This window comes from Bubalus kerabau, chromosome 4, assembly GCF_029407905.1.
Source record: "Bubalus kerabau isolate K-KA32 ecotype Philippines breed swamp buffalo chromosome 4, PCC_UOA_SB_1v2, whole genome shotgun sequence".
NCBI lineage: Eukaryota > Metazoa > Chordata > Mammalia > Artiodactyla > Bovidae > Bubalus > Bubalus kerabau.
The window spans coordinates 92,541,875-92,556,787 of record NC_073627.1 but is presented as its reverse complement, the minus strand read 5'-3'; the positions used below and the strand labels follow the sequence as shown (position 1 = coordinate 92,556,787).

Here is a 14,913-nt window from a genome sequence, read left to right as displayed (position 1 = left end):
CCATACATCAACATGAATGCACCACGGGTGTACACGTGTTCCCACTCCTGAACCCCTCTCCCACCTGCCTCCCCATACCATCCCTCTGGGTCATCCCAGTGCACCAGCTCCAAGCATCCTGTATCCTGCATTGAACCTAGACTGGCGATTCATTTCTTATATGATATTATACATGTTTCAATGCCATTCTCCCAAATCATCCCACCCTCTCCCTCTCCCACAGAGTCCAAAAGACTCTTCTATACATCAGTTTCTCTTTTGCTGTCTCGCATACAGGGTTATCGTTACCATCTTTCTATATTCCATATATATGCATTAGTATACTGTATTGGTATTTTTCTTTCTGGCTTACTTCACTCTGTATAATCAGCTCCAGTTTCATCCACCTCATTAGAACTGATTCAAATGTATTCTTTTTAATGGTTGAGTAATACTCCATTGTGTATATGTACCACAGCTTTCTTATCCATTCATCTGCTGATGGACATCTAGGTTGCTTCCATGTCCTGGCTATTATAAACAGTGCTGTGATGAACATTGGGGTACACGTGTCTCTTTCCCTTCTGGTTTCCTCAGTGTGTATGCCCAGCAGTGGGATTGCTGGGTCATAAGGCAGTTCTATTTCCAGTTTTTTAAGCAGTCTCCACACTGTTCTCCATAGTGGCTGTACTAGTTTGCACTGACTTGTGTGTTATCTTGCTATCATTTCTTAGTTATTTCACAATCAAGTTGAGATCTTCTTTGTTCTTGGTATGGTAAGTGATTTTCAGTAGTCTCTTGGATATTGTAGTATTATGTTTTGAGACTCTGGATCTTATTTAACTCTTTTACTTTACAAACCTCTGATGACGTCATGCTTGCGGGAGAAGGTCACTTTGTTACTGCCAGGAAGGGTGGGAGTCTTAGCTCCTAACTTGACCCCTGCTGACATCACGTGGAAGGTGGTGTGAAAGGATGCCTCATTACCACTTGATGGGCATGGAAGTCCAGGCTTCTTATTTGGTTTCATTGATAGAAAGAGCTAGGCTGTTTCTTCTTCTTCTTCTTTCTCCAGTGGTTATTATCAATATTATCAATAAGATTTCTGTCCTGCTAGTCTGTCCCTTTCCTGGTTCTTTGGCTTGAGAGAGCAGACTTTCCTTGAGACATTTTGTTTGTGTATTTTGGCATTTCTCCAGTACTAAATTGAGAATGTTAGGAGGAAAGAAGAAAGCTATGGAACTTATCACTGTGATTTGTTCTTCTAGTGTTCCTCACTCTAAGATCCTTATCCTATCCTTCTCTTTGCCTTTTGGAGTCTTCCTGTATTTGTTTTATGTACAGATTTTCCTCAGCTGTTGATGAGGTTCTGTCTTGATAAGCCCATCCTAAGTTTAATATATCATAAGTTAAAAAAACATTTAATATACCTACCCTGAATGCTTGCTAAATCACTTTTGTGTCCAACTCTTTGTGACTCCATGGACTGTAGCATGCCAGTCTCCTCTGTTCAAGGAATTCTCCATGAAAGAATATTGGAGTGGGTTTCTATGCCCTCCTCTAGGGGATCTTTCTGACCTAGGGATCCAACCCACATCCCTTACATCTCCTGCATTGGCAGGCGGGTTCTTTACTACTAGTGCTCCCTGGGAATCCCATAACGACCCTGTGCTGAGCTTAGTCACTCAGTCATGTCTGCCTCTTTGCGACCCCATGGACTGTAGCTCTCCAGGCTCCTCTGCCCATGGAATTCTCCAGGCAAGAATACTGGAGTGGGTTGCCATTCCTTTCTCCAGGGGATCTTCCCAACCCATCGACTGAACCTGGGTCTCCTGCATTGCATGCAGATTCTTTACCATCTGAGCCACCAGGGAAGCTATGTAACAACCCCCTACCTGATACCATATCTTAGCCTTCCTTAACTTAAATGTATCTGAACACTTAAATATGCCTGCAGTTGGGAAAATCATCTCATGCAAAACCCATTTTATAATAAAGTGTTAAATATCTCATATAATTTATTAACTAGTGTACTGAAAGTGAAAAATAAAATGGCTCTATGGGTATAGAATGGTTGTAAGTTGTGAATCGCTGTTTACTCTTGTGATTGTATGACTAGCTGGAGCTTCAACTCTCTGCAGCTGCCCAGCATCATGCAGGAGTATCTTTCAGGATGCCACTAGCCCAGGAAAAATCAAAGTTCAAAATTCTAAGTACAATTTCTACTGAATGCATATTGCTTTCGTACTATTGTTAAGTTGAAAAGTCATTGTCAAACTATTGTAAATAAAGGACCACCTGTAATTGTGTTCAGAGCTTTTATATTTAATTAATGGGAAGAATAGGGGTAACTTGTCAGGAACCAGAAGTTTCAGCTGGTTTTTCTATAGACCAGGCACTCTTATTTTTGTGTTATACAGCAGGATCTAGTTTAATAATACTCAGTCCTGACTATTTAAGGGGTAAGTTTTACCCCGATTTATGCAGTAATAGGGGCTTCCCAGGTGGCACTAGTGGTAAAGAATCTGCCTGCCACTGCAGGAGACCCAAGAGCCTAGGTTCAGTCCCTGGGTTGAGAAGATGGCCTGGAGCAGGAAATGGCAACCTGCTCTAGTATTCCTGCCTGGAACATTCACTTCATGGACTGAGGAGGCTCATGGGGTACCATACATGGGATCGCAAAGAATCAGACATTGAGCACATACAGTAACAGCTGTCTTTAAACTGTAAGGCTAGAAAACAGTCAAAGACAATGTCCACAGATTTGAGTAGTACTTGTAACTCCAGTCTTAAAAACTGAGTTTACTTTTCAAGACCTTAATAAGAAATTCTCTGACAACTCTAAATCCAATCCAGTTGTAAAGGTTGAGTTAACGTTCCAACTTTTTGCCGCCCCATGGACTACACAGTCTATGGAATTCTCCAGGCCAGACTACTAGAATGGGCAGCTGTTCTCTTCTCCAGGCGATCTTCTCAACCCAGGGATCGAACCCAGGTCTCCCATATTGCAGGTGGATTATCTACCAGCTGAGCCACCAGTGAAGCCCCAATTAAAAAATTATGACAACTCTAAATTAGTTTTTAAAATATAATTAAAATGACACTACTGCTGACCTATATTACTGTGGTTTTACCAATGATTATGGTCAGAGTTTTTGTTGTGGCTGCAGTATGGCAATCTAATGATTGGGAAATTTTGCTGGGATTATAATTCATATAATCATTTAGATTTATAAAATACATCTAATTATTATATCATAATGATATCCTTACAAAAGACTATGAACTTAGTAGTTTATCAACTATAAATTGGATGGTTCCTTCAATTGATTTATCTAATAAATATTCATATTTTCATTTATTTATCTATTCAGTATTTAAACAGTATCATTCAGAACTAGGTGCTAAGCCAGGGGCTTAGTATGCAGTGGCGTACTGAGGAGTAATAATTTTGAACTCTAATGAGGTTTTTTCTTGGGGCACTTGCCGTGTACTGATAAAGTGAAACATTCTTTGGGATGCTAGATAGAAAGGAGCAAGGAAAGCCTACAGATGTGTCAGTAGGCTTATAGCCTTTTCACTTAGTTGAGGATGTTGCCTTACTGACACTAAGTTAAATGTATGAACTAACAAGATCATGTTAACATCCTGCTAAATAAACGTGGTAATATTCTCCTAAATATAAACATTAGTATAAATGTTTGTGTACATTCTTTCTGAGTAGTAAATATTAAAGGGGCTCCAGTACTGCAAGGTACTAAGCTTTTCTTTTTTTGTTGTTTTTTGTTTTTAAATTTTATTTTATTTTTAAACTTTACATAACTGTATTAGTTTTGCCAAATATCAAAATGAATCCGGCAAATCCACCTCGTCTTTGATATGAACCCTAGAAGTCAAGAAAAGATGCACAGAAATTCACAGTATGTTTTCTGTATCCTTGGCTAAATAAATAAGGAGCTTGTAGTGGGTGGGTTCAGTTCAGTCGCTCAGTCATGTCCAACTCTTTGTGACCCCATGAACTGCAGCACGCCAGGCCTCCCTGTCCATCACCAACTGCCGGAGTCTACCCAAACCCATGTCCATTGATTCAGTGATGCCATCCAACCATCTCATCCTCTGTTGTCCCCTTCTCCTGCCCTCAATCTTTCCTAGCATCAGGGTCTTTTCAGATAAGTCAGCTCTTTGCATTAGGTGGCCAAAGTACTGGAGTTTCAGCTTCAATATCAGTCCTTCCAGTGAACACCTAGGACTGATCTTTAGGTTGGACTAGTTGGATCTCCTTGCAATCCAAGGGCCTCTCAAGAGTCTTCTTCAACACCACATTTCAAAAGAATCAATTCTTTGGCTCTCAGCTTTCTTATAGTCCAACTCTCACATCCATACATGACTACTAGAAAAACTATAGCCTTGACTAGACGGACCTTTGTTGACAAAGTAATGTCTATGCTTTTTAATATGCTGTCTAGGTTGGTCATAACTTTCCTTCCAAGGAGTAAGCGTCTTTTAATTTCATGGTTGCAGTCACCATCTGCAGTGATTTTGGAGTCCCCAAAAATAAAGTCAGCCACTGTTTCCACTGTTTCCCCATCTGTTTGCCATGAAGTGACCAGATCAGATGCCATGATCTTAGTTTTCTGAATGTTGAATTTTAAGCCAACCTTTTCACTCTCCTCTTTCACTTTCATCAAGAGGCTCTTTATTTCTTCTTCACTTTCTGCCATAAGGGTGGTGTTATCTGCATATCTGGGGTTATTGATATTTCTCCCGGCAATCTTGATTCCAGCTTGTGCTTCCTCCAGCCCAGCATTTCTCGTGATGTACTCTGCATATAAGTTAAATAAGCAGGGTGACAATATACAGCACTCCTTTTCCTGTTTGGAACCAGTCTGTTGTTCTATGTCCAGTTCTAACTGTTGCTTCCTGACCTGCATACAGATTTCTCAGGAGGCAGGTCAGGTGGTCTGGTATTCCCATCTCCTTCAGAATTTTCCAGTTTATTGTGATCCACATAGTCAAAGGCTTTGGCATAGTCAGTAAAGCAGAAATAGATGTTTTTCTGAAACTCTCTTGCTTTTTCGATGATCCAGCAGATGCTGGCAATTTGATCTCTGGTTCTTCTGCCTTTTCTAAAACAAGCTTGAACATCTGGAAGTTCACGGTTCACATATTGCCTGGCTTGAAGAATTTTGAGCATTACTTTACTAGTGTGTGAGATGAGTGCAATTGTGCAGTAGTTTGAGCATTCTTTGGCATTGCCTTTTTTGGGGATTGGAATGAAAACTGACCTTTTCCAGTGGGTAGTTTTGATGTTTTTATACTAACTTGTAGTCTGTAGAAAATGCTGCAGCTAAGCACTCTGCTAGACACAGGTACACATGGAGAAATAATATGCCACCCTTTTATGGGATCTTACAGCTTAGCAGGGAAATCAACAGATGTAGAATAAAAACTTCCAATAAGGAAACAGTAGTGACACAAAATGGGAAAAATGGCATTATGATTTGTCCATTTGCTCAAACCAACGCCCTGCTAAGTCACTTCAGTCGTGTCCGACTCTGTGCGACCCCATAGACGGCAGCCCACCAGGCTCCCCTGTCCCTGGGATTCTCCAGGCAAGAACACTGGAATGGGTTGCCATTTCCTTCTCCAATGCATGAAAGTGAAAAGTTAAAGTGAAGTCGCTCAGTCGTGTCCGACTCTTAGCGACCCGATGGACTGCAGCCTACCAGGCTCCTCCACCCATGGGATTTTCCAGGCAAGAGTACTGGAGTGGGCTTCCATTGCCTTCTCCAATAAGCAATCTAAATGTCCATAATTAGCTGATATAAGTGCATCATGATGTATTAATATGTTGTTATTGTTCCAGAGCTAATTCATGTCCAGCTCTTTGTGACTCAATGTACTGCAGCATGCCAGGCTCTCTTGTCTTTCACTATCTCCTGGAGTTTGCTCAAATGCATGTCCACTGAGTTGGTGATACTATATTTATATTAAATGTAATGTGAGCTATGCTGCATTTAACATGAATGAATTGGATCTATAAAGCAACGTATAGATCCTCAAAAGCAAAAGTTGAGTTAAATGAAGAAAATTCAATAATAGTATATATACTACGTTCTCTAAAAATATAGAAATTTAAGTCATAGAACAGCACTGTTTTTGTGAATATATATATATGTGTGTGTGCACATACAAACACACACATATATCCACAAAAATATAGTTGTATATAATTGTATACACAGACATATATATATATACTATGTAAAAATGTAAGGTACTGATTATTTCTAGGGAGGGAATAAAAGTGGAATAACAGAATTGTTCAGTTCAGTTCAGTTCAGTCACTCAGTTCTGTCTGACTCTTTGTAACCCCATGGACTGCAGCACACCATGCCTCCCTGTCCATTGCCAACTCCCAGAGTTTACTCAAACTCATGTCTGTTGAGTCAGTGATCACATCCAACCATCTCATCTCTGTTGTCCGCTTCTCATCCTGCCTTCAATCTTCCCCAGCATCGGGGTCTTTTCAAATGAGTCAGCTCTTTGCATCAGGTGGCCAGAGTATCGGAGTTGCAGCTTTAGCATCAATCCTTCCAATGAATATTCAGGACTGGTTTCTTTTAGGATGGACTGGTTGCATCTCCTTGCAGTCCAAGGCACTCTCAAGAGTCTTCTCCAACACCACAGTTCAAAAGCATTAATTCTTTGGCACTCAGCTTTCTTTATAGTCCAACTCTCACATCCGTACATGACTACTGGAAAAACCATAGCATTGACTAGATGGACCTTTGTTGGCAGTGGAATTGTTGTTGTTGTTAAATCGCTCAGTGTTGTACAACTCTTTGCAACCCCATGGACTGCAGCATGCCAGGCTTTCCTGTCCTTCACCTTCTCCCGGAGTTTGCTCAAACTCATCTCCATAGAGCTGGTGATGCCATCTAACCATCTCATCCTCAGTAACAAAATAATTTAATTTTTTCACAAGAACGAAAACTATGGATTAAATATTACATAATATTAGTATTTTAAAATCTAAATAATTGGTACATTAATGTTGTTTGCCTTAGTCTACATAATTTTTTGTGTGTGAGACATTTTTCTGCCTTTTAAAGTATGTACTCAAAAAATAGTAATCTCACATGTCAACACATATGCAAGGATGTTAACTACAGAATTATTTATAATTATTAAAAATGGAAACAACCAAAATAGCAGTTGATATACCTGTATAGCTAAAAGTTAGCTGTATAGCTAAATTATTATATTATATATATTATAATGATATTGTATTCTTATTATACATAGAAATCAATTCAAGGTGTACTACAGGTCTAAATTTGAAAGATTAAGTAATAAAACTTTTAAGGAAAATCATAGAAGAGCACCTTTTTGTTTTTGTAGTAGACAAAGATTTTAAAGAATAGACTAAATTTAAACTAAAATATGGTAAACAGGGCTGTGTTAAAATCAAGAACTTCTATTTATTGAAAGATACCATTCAGTTAATCAAAAGGCAACTTTCAGAGCCCAGAAAGATGTGTCAGAGCACAAAAAGACAAAGGTATATGTCTAGCAAAGGGCTAATACCCAGAATATATAGTTCCTATGAATAAATAAGAAAAGGACTGTCAATCCAGTAGAAATATGAGCAAAACATTTGAACAAATATTTCACAAAGGAACTATCTCCAGATAAGCAATATACGTATGAAAAAGCACTCAAATTGCTTTGTCCTCTTTTGCTAGTTTTTTTTTTCAGTTTGGAAGCTTACATCATTGTAGGTCTTTCTTCTTTTCTAATATACGTATATAATGATCTAGAAATGCATGTAGGCACTGCTTTAGCACTTCACAAATTTTCAAAGATTGTGTTTTATTTTTTTATAAGTTCAAATATTTTCTAATTCCTCTTAGATTGTTCATTGAGAAAAAAGTATTTTAAAGTAGTTTCTTTAATTTAACATATCTGGAGATTTTCCAGACATAATCGGTGTTGATTTCTACTTTAAGTGTATTGATATTGTGGCCATAGAAAATAATTTGCAGGATTTAGTTTTAATACAGTTATGTAAAGTTTAAAAATAAAATAAAATTTAAAAAAAAAATAAAAATTTTATTTAAAATGTTTTATGTTTCAGCATTATAGTTTTATTTTGATGCAAGTCCATAGCACTTGAAAACAATATGTGTTTTGATGTTATTGGACAGACTTTTATAAATTTTCAGTGAAGAGTTTTCATTCTATGTCCTTTCTGATTTCCATCCATTTTTTTCTGTTATTTATACCCAGAGAAGTATGTTTAAAATTTCAGTTTAAATATTTTCAGATATATTAAAACACCTTGTTAGCACAGACTTGGAGTACCCTGTTCATTGGAATGACTCTTTTGGGTTCTTTGCTGAGTACCCCTAATGTTCAACAAGATTCTTCCCTCTGCTGCTGCTGCTGCTGCTGCTGCTAAGTCGCTTCAGTGGTGTCCAACTCTGTGCGACCCCATAGACGGCAGCCCACCAGGCTCCTCCATCCCTGGGATTCTCCAGGCAAGAACACTGGAGTGGGTTGCCATTGCCTTCTCCCTCTAGCTGGTTAGAATTCACATGTCTCCCAGTGCCATGAGAGCTCTGGGAATAGTTCTGAGGCACTGGTTGTTCTCAGCTTGCCTTATTGAACTTTTTTTTTTTTAATTTAATTTTATTTTTAAACTTTACAATATTGTATTGATTTTGCCAAACATCGAAATGAATCCGCCACAGGTATACATGTGTTCCCCATCCTGAACCCTCCTCCCTCCTCCCTCCCCGTACCATCCCTCTGGGTCATCCCAGTGCACCAGCCCCAAGCATCCAGTATCGTGCATCGAACCTGGACTGGCAACTCATTCCATATATGATATTATACGTATTTCAATGCCATTCTCCCAAATCATTCCACCCTCTGTCTCTCCCACAGAGTCCAAAAGACTGTTCTATACATCAGTGTCTCTTTTGCTGTCTTGTATACAGGGTTATTGTTACCATCTTTCTAAATTCCATATATATGCGTTAGTATACTGTATTGGTGTTATACTATGCTTGTGCAACAAAATATTCATCCAAAGACTCAAATGAATTCTAATGCAAATTTCTACAGCTCCTCCTCTGTAGCTTCCTCCTCTCTGAGTACTGTGCTTTACAAATTCCAAACATTTCAGCTTTCCCAAACTCCAGTATCTTTTTCTTCTGATCACTAAAGACTCCCTCTTCCATCATCATGAGTGCCTCTTGGCAGAAATCTGGACTGTCCTTCAGACTCTCTTTGTTGATCAAAGTTCATTGTAGCCTGTTCTCCACCATCTGAATACGGTCACCTCACATAATTTGTCCAGTCAGAAGTAGATTTTGAATTGTGGTTCCCATACCAAACAGAACATCAGAAACAGCAGAATAAATGGGTAATAAATCTGAGTCCCTAAGTACCCAATGTTTATCCTGCTTGGGAGTGCCTGGACGCTTACTCTGTCAGCTACTTTTCCAAATACCCATTAAGATGTGTGGTTTGTTGGTACTTATTTTGACTCAAGAACAAGGCAGTCCCTAATGTTTATAAATGCTTCACATTAACAGTACAGACTTTGTGAATTCTTCCTTAAAAAAAAAAAAAAAAGACAAAACTGTAAGCATAGAATACCTCTAAAGAAGCATGAAATAACATTTCCAACAGCTGTAGCCCTGTGTTCCACTGGGTAGTGATCTAAGTAAGAGCCAAGGAAAACTAAGTTAAGATGAGCTACATCTGGTTTTTCTTTGTGGGGCCATCTTGCTACATTATGTTCTATGTTCTTAGCAAAACAAAGCAAGAACCTAATTTAAACTTAAATCACTTTGTGGTTGGATATAGATGTCTGTGCTTCCCAGGTGGCTCAGTGGTAAAGAATCTACCTGCCAGTGCAGGAGACACAGCAGATGCGGGTTCAATCCCTTGATCGAGAAGATCCCCAGGAGGAGGAAAGTGGCAACTACTCCAGTATTCTTTCCTGGAAAATCCCTTGGACAAAGGAGCCTGGTGGGCTGCAGTCCATGGGGTCCTGAAGAGTTGGACATGACTGAGCATGGACGCCTATGTGTGTGCATGTTTGTTTGCCCTTCCCATCAACCTGTAACCTAAGTGTAACCTAATTTCAAATGTGTAAGATTCCAATTTGTTAAATCTTTATATATGTGTATTTATGTTTCTATGAACAAAAATATAATTATTTGTATCAAACTATAAACAATTTTTTTCAGGAAGTAAACTGAGTTGGGGGAAGCAGAGACTACTAGTTGTTTTTTTTTTCCACTTTATATACCTTTTAATTTGAATTATTTTACGAATTATATTTCTTGTTTAGTACAAGAAATATAGTTTTTTAGTTCAAAAAATTTAGAACTGTTATATCTTCCTAGCAAATAATTTCTTTCACTGTTCTATAAGGTCCATATTTATCCTTAATATTTTTCTTAGTGTATATTTCATTTTTTATGATTCTTTTAAAGATATTTCCTTCCTTCAATTTGATTATATTTTTAGTTCATTTTCGTGCTCTGCTAGTTTGTAAATTTTTGTTATCCATTCTTTAAATGTTTTTTCTTGAAATTATAACATACTTCATTTATTTGACAGTCTTAATTTCTTCAGTATGCTTCTATTCTTCTTTTACAATGCAAGGATCTTCAAATGCTTTAATTCTGATCCTCTCATTCATCTAGTATCATTTTGTTGTTCAGAATGTTAGTTTTACCTTCACTTAGATATTTTGATTGCCTTGCTTAATAAATGTTTGCTTGCTGTTATGTACACATTTATACTTCTTTCATCATTTCCTATTTTGTTGTATACATTGCTTTTGAGTTTTTTTCTTCCTGAAATAGAATATTCTTTAATAGTTCTTTAATATAGGACCTATGAGTAGTAAACCATGGAATATGGAAAATATTACTTATTTTCCATCTGATTTTCTTATTAATATCAGAAGCCTACTGTCTTTCCTGAATTCATTAATAGTTGATTTTTTTTTTCTCATTCTATTGATTTTAGAGTTGCCTTGTTTTCTTTGGTGTCCTCAGTTTTGGTATGTTCCTAGTGTAAATATAGTTTTATTAATTCTGCTTTCAATTTTTGATACTCTCTTAATCTATTAATTAATATTTTTCATTGGTTCTCAATCTTCAGTTATTATGTATTAAATATTGTCTCCCCCCTCCATTTTCTCAATTCTCTCTTCATATAATTTCTATTAGATGCTTTCTGGCCTTCTCATTCCAACACACTATATATATAGTTGCTGTTTCCTCTGCTTTGTTTCTTTGTGTTGTCTTTAATTTTACAAAGTTTTATTACCTTTGTTGGTGTGCTATTTAATCCATCCACTGAATTTTAAATTTCAGTTATTATGTTGTTATTACTAGCTTTACTTATTTTATTTATTAGCATTTCTAGATATAGTAGTTGGTTCTTTTTTAAAAATTTGTCTTCTCTCAAAAACCCCTGTTCTTTTTCGTATATGTTTATAACTTTTTTTCTTTTTTATCACCATTTAAAAAACTCTTATTTTGTAAGAATTCATTTTAAATTATTGTGTTATTTCTCTTTGCTTGTAGATTCTCCCATTTTGAATGGGGTGATACACAGACTGTCATTTATGGCTTTGAGCTTATTCATATTTTCTCTTATCTACAAACCTGACTTCTTTAAGAATTATTTTCTGTTGTGGCTTTCCTCTTGTCCATTCTCTCAGTTTTAGACACCTCTCTGTAGTGGATGATTGTGTCTGCCGGAACTCGCAATCTACACGGGTCATAAACCTGTTTTTACATTACTGTCATTTCTTCAGGTCTCTGCAAACATATAATGGCTCGATTTTAATGTCAGTAATATAGAAAATGTGGAGAAGGAAATGGCAACCCACACCAGTATTCTTGCCTGAATAATCCCAGGGACAGAAGAGCCTGGTGGGCTGCCGTCTATAGAGTAGCACAGAGTTGGACACGACTAAAGCGAATTGGCAGCAGCAGCAGCAATATAGAAAATGAACTGAAAAAGAAATGCAAGAAGGCAAAGTGGTTGTCTGAGGATGCTTTGCAGATAGCTGAGGAAAGAAGAGAAGCAAAAGATAAGGGAGAAAGGGAAAGATGTATCCAACTGAATGAAGAGTTCTGGAGAATAACAAGGAGAAAAAAGGCCTTCTTAAATGAGCAATACAAAGAAATAGGGGAAAACAATAGAATGTAAAAGACTGGAGATCTCTTCAAGAAAATTGAAACTATCAAAGGAACATTTCATGCAAGGATGGGCACAATAAAGGACGGAAATGTTATGGACTTAACAGAAGCAGAAGAGATTAAGAAGAGGTGGCAGGAATACACAGAAGAACTATACAGAAAAGGTCTTCATGACCCAGATAACCATGATGGTGTGGTCACTCACCTAGAGCCAGACATCCTGGAATGTGAAGTCAAGTGGGCCTTAGGAAGCATCACTACAGACAAAGCTAGCGGAGGTGACAAAATTCCAGCTGAGCTATTTCAAATCCTAAAAGACGATGCTGTGAAAGTGCTGCACTCAATATGCCAGCAAATTTGGACAACTCAGCAGTGGCCACAGGACTGGAAAAGGTCAGTTGTCATTCCAATCTCAAAGAAGAACAATGCCAAAGAATGTACAAACTACCATACATTTGCACTCATTTCACACGCTAGCAAGATCATGCTTAAGCCCTTCAAGCTAGCCTTCAACAGTACATGAACTGAGAATTTCCAGATGTACAAGCTGGGTTTTGAAGAGCCAGGGGAACTAGAGATCAAATTGCCAACATTTGTTGAATCATGGAGAAAGCAAAGGAATTACAGAAAAACATCTACTTCTGCTTCATTGACTACTAAAGCCTTTGACAGTGTGAATCACAACAAACTGTGAAAAATTCTTAGAGAGACAAGAGTACCAGACCACATTACCTGTCTCCTGAGAAACCTGTTTGCGGATCAAGAAGCAAAAGTTAGAACCAGACCTGGAAAAACTGGCCTGTTCAAAACTGGGAAAGGAGTACAAGGCAATGTATTGTTACTCTGCACATTTAACTTACCTGCAGAGTACATCATGTGAAATGCTGAACTAGATAAATCACAAGCTGGAATCAAGGTTTCCAGGAGAAATATCAACATCCTCAGATAGGCAGATGATACCTTTCTAATGCCAGAAAGCAAAGAGGAACTAAAGAGCCTCTTAATGAGGGTGAAAGAGGAGAGCAAAAAAGCTGGCTTAAAACTTAACATTCAAAAAACTAAAATCATGGCATCTGGTCCCATCACTTCCTGGCAGAGATTTGGAAACAGTAGAAACAGTGACAGACTTTATTTTCTTGGACTCCAAAATCACTGCAGATGGTGACTGCAGCCATGAAATTAAAAGACACTTGCTCCTTGGAAGGAAAGCTATGACAAACCTAGACAGTATATTAAAAAGCAGAGATATCACTTTGTTGACAAAGATCTGTCTAATTAAAGCTAAGGTTTTTTTTTCCAGTAGTCATGTTCAGATGTGAGAGTTGGGCCATAAAGAAGTCTGAGCAGCTAAGAATTGATTCTTTCAAATTGTGGTACTGGAAAAGACTCTTGAGAGTCCCTTGAACTTCAAGGAGATCAAACCAGTCCATCCTAAAGGAAATCAACCATGAATATTCATTGGAAGGACTGATGGCAGCCTACTCCAGTATTCTTGCCTGGAGAATTCCATGAACAGAGGAGCCTGGTGGGTTACAGTCCATGGGGTGACAAAGAGCCGGACATGACAGAGTGACTAACACTTTCACTTTTGGGCTTCCCTGGTAGCTCAGCTGGTAAACAATCTGCCTGAAATACAGGAGCTCCTGGTTGGATCCCTGTGTTGGGAAGATCTCCTGGAGAAAGGATAGGCTACCCACTCCAGTGTTCTTGGGCTTCCCTGGTGTCTCAAACGGTAAAGAATCCACCTGCAATGTGGGAAACCTGGGTTTGATCCCTGGGTCGGGAAGATCCTCTGGAGAAGGGAATGGCTACCCACTCCAGTATTCTTGCCTGGAGAATTCCACACAGAGGAGCCTGGCAGGCCCTAGTCCATGGGGTTGCAAAGAGTTGGACACAACTGAGCAACTTTCATTTTCACTTGATGCTGAAGCTGATGCTCCAATACCTTGGCCACTTGATGTGGAGAGCTGACTCATTGGAAAAGACCCCGACGCTAGGAACAATTGACAGCAAAAGGAAAAAGAGGGCAGCAGAGGGTGAGGTGGTTAGATAGCATCACTGACTCAGTAAACATGATGAATTTGAGCAAACTGTAGGAGATAGTGGAGGACATAGGAGCCTACAGTCTATGAGGTCACAAAGAGTTGGACATGACTTAGTAACTCAACAACAACAATATATACTTATGTTTCTGATCACACATGGTTGACTCTTTCTTGCCCTTAGACTGGACAAAAATCTTCTTTTTAATGGAACTTCAGCCAGATAAGCTCAGATGCTCAGGTTTTCATTCAGAAAATGTTGTGTCCCAGCTTCCTGCAGTTAATCCAGTTTTGTGTCTCAGCCGTGAAGGTCCCTGCAGATAAATTTTCATGTTCACTCAGGTCTCAAGGTCAGAGCTCTCCATGTACGTCATTTAATCCAGGTCTCTTGTCATGGTAGCTCAATTTCATTTTACTAGTAAGGGTTTTTTGCCTTTATTTGGCATCTTTAGATTTACTCTTTGTTTTCAGTGATAGGTATTAATGTTTTATTATTATTTTATATCGTGTATCTGTGTGTTAGAAAATGATCTGGTAAGTCAATAGATTTTTTCAAATTATGTAGCTTATGTTTTTAATTATTTAGTATGTTTATTTAGACGAAGTTAAAACTCAGTTGAAACATTTTACTTTACAGATGTCACTAAAATTCA

General features: G+C 38.1%; 1 protein-coding gene across 3 annotated transcripts in view; it reads left to right on the top strand.

Moving 5' to 3' along the window:
• CNTLN (centlein) overlaps positions 1–14,913 on the top strand; it is a 341,713-nt gene that overhangs the window by 209,761 nt on the left and 117,039 nt on the right. The gene's annotated exons all lie outside the window — the stretch shown is intronic.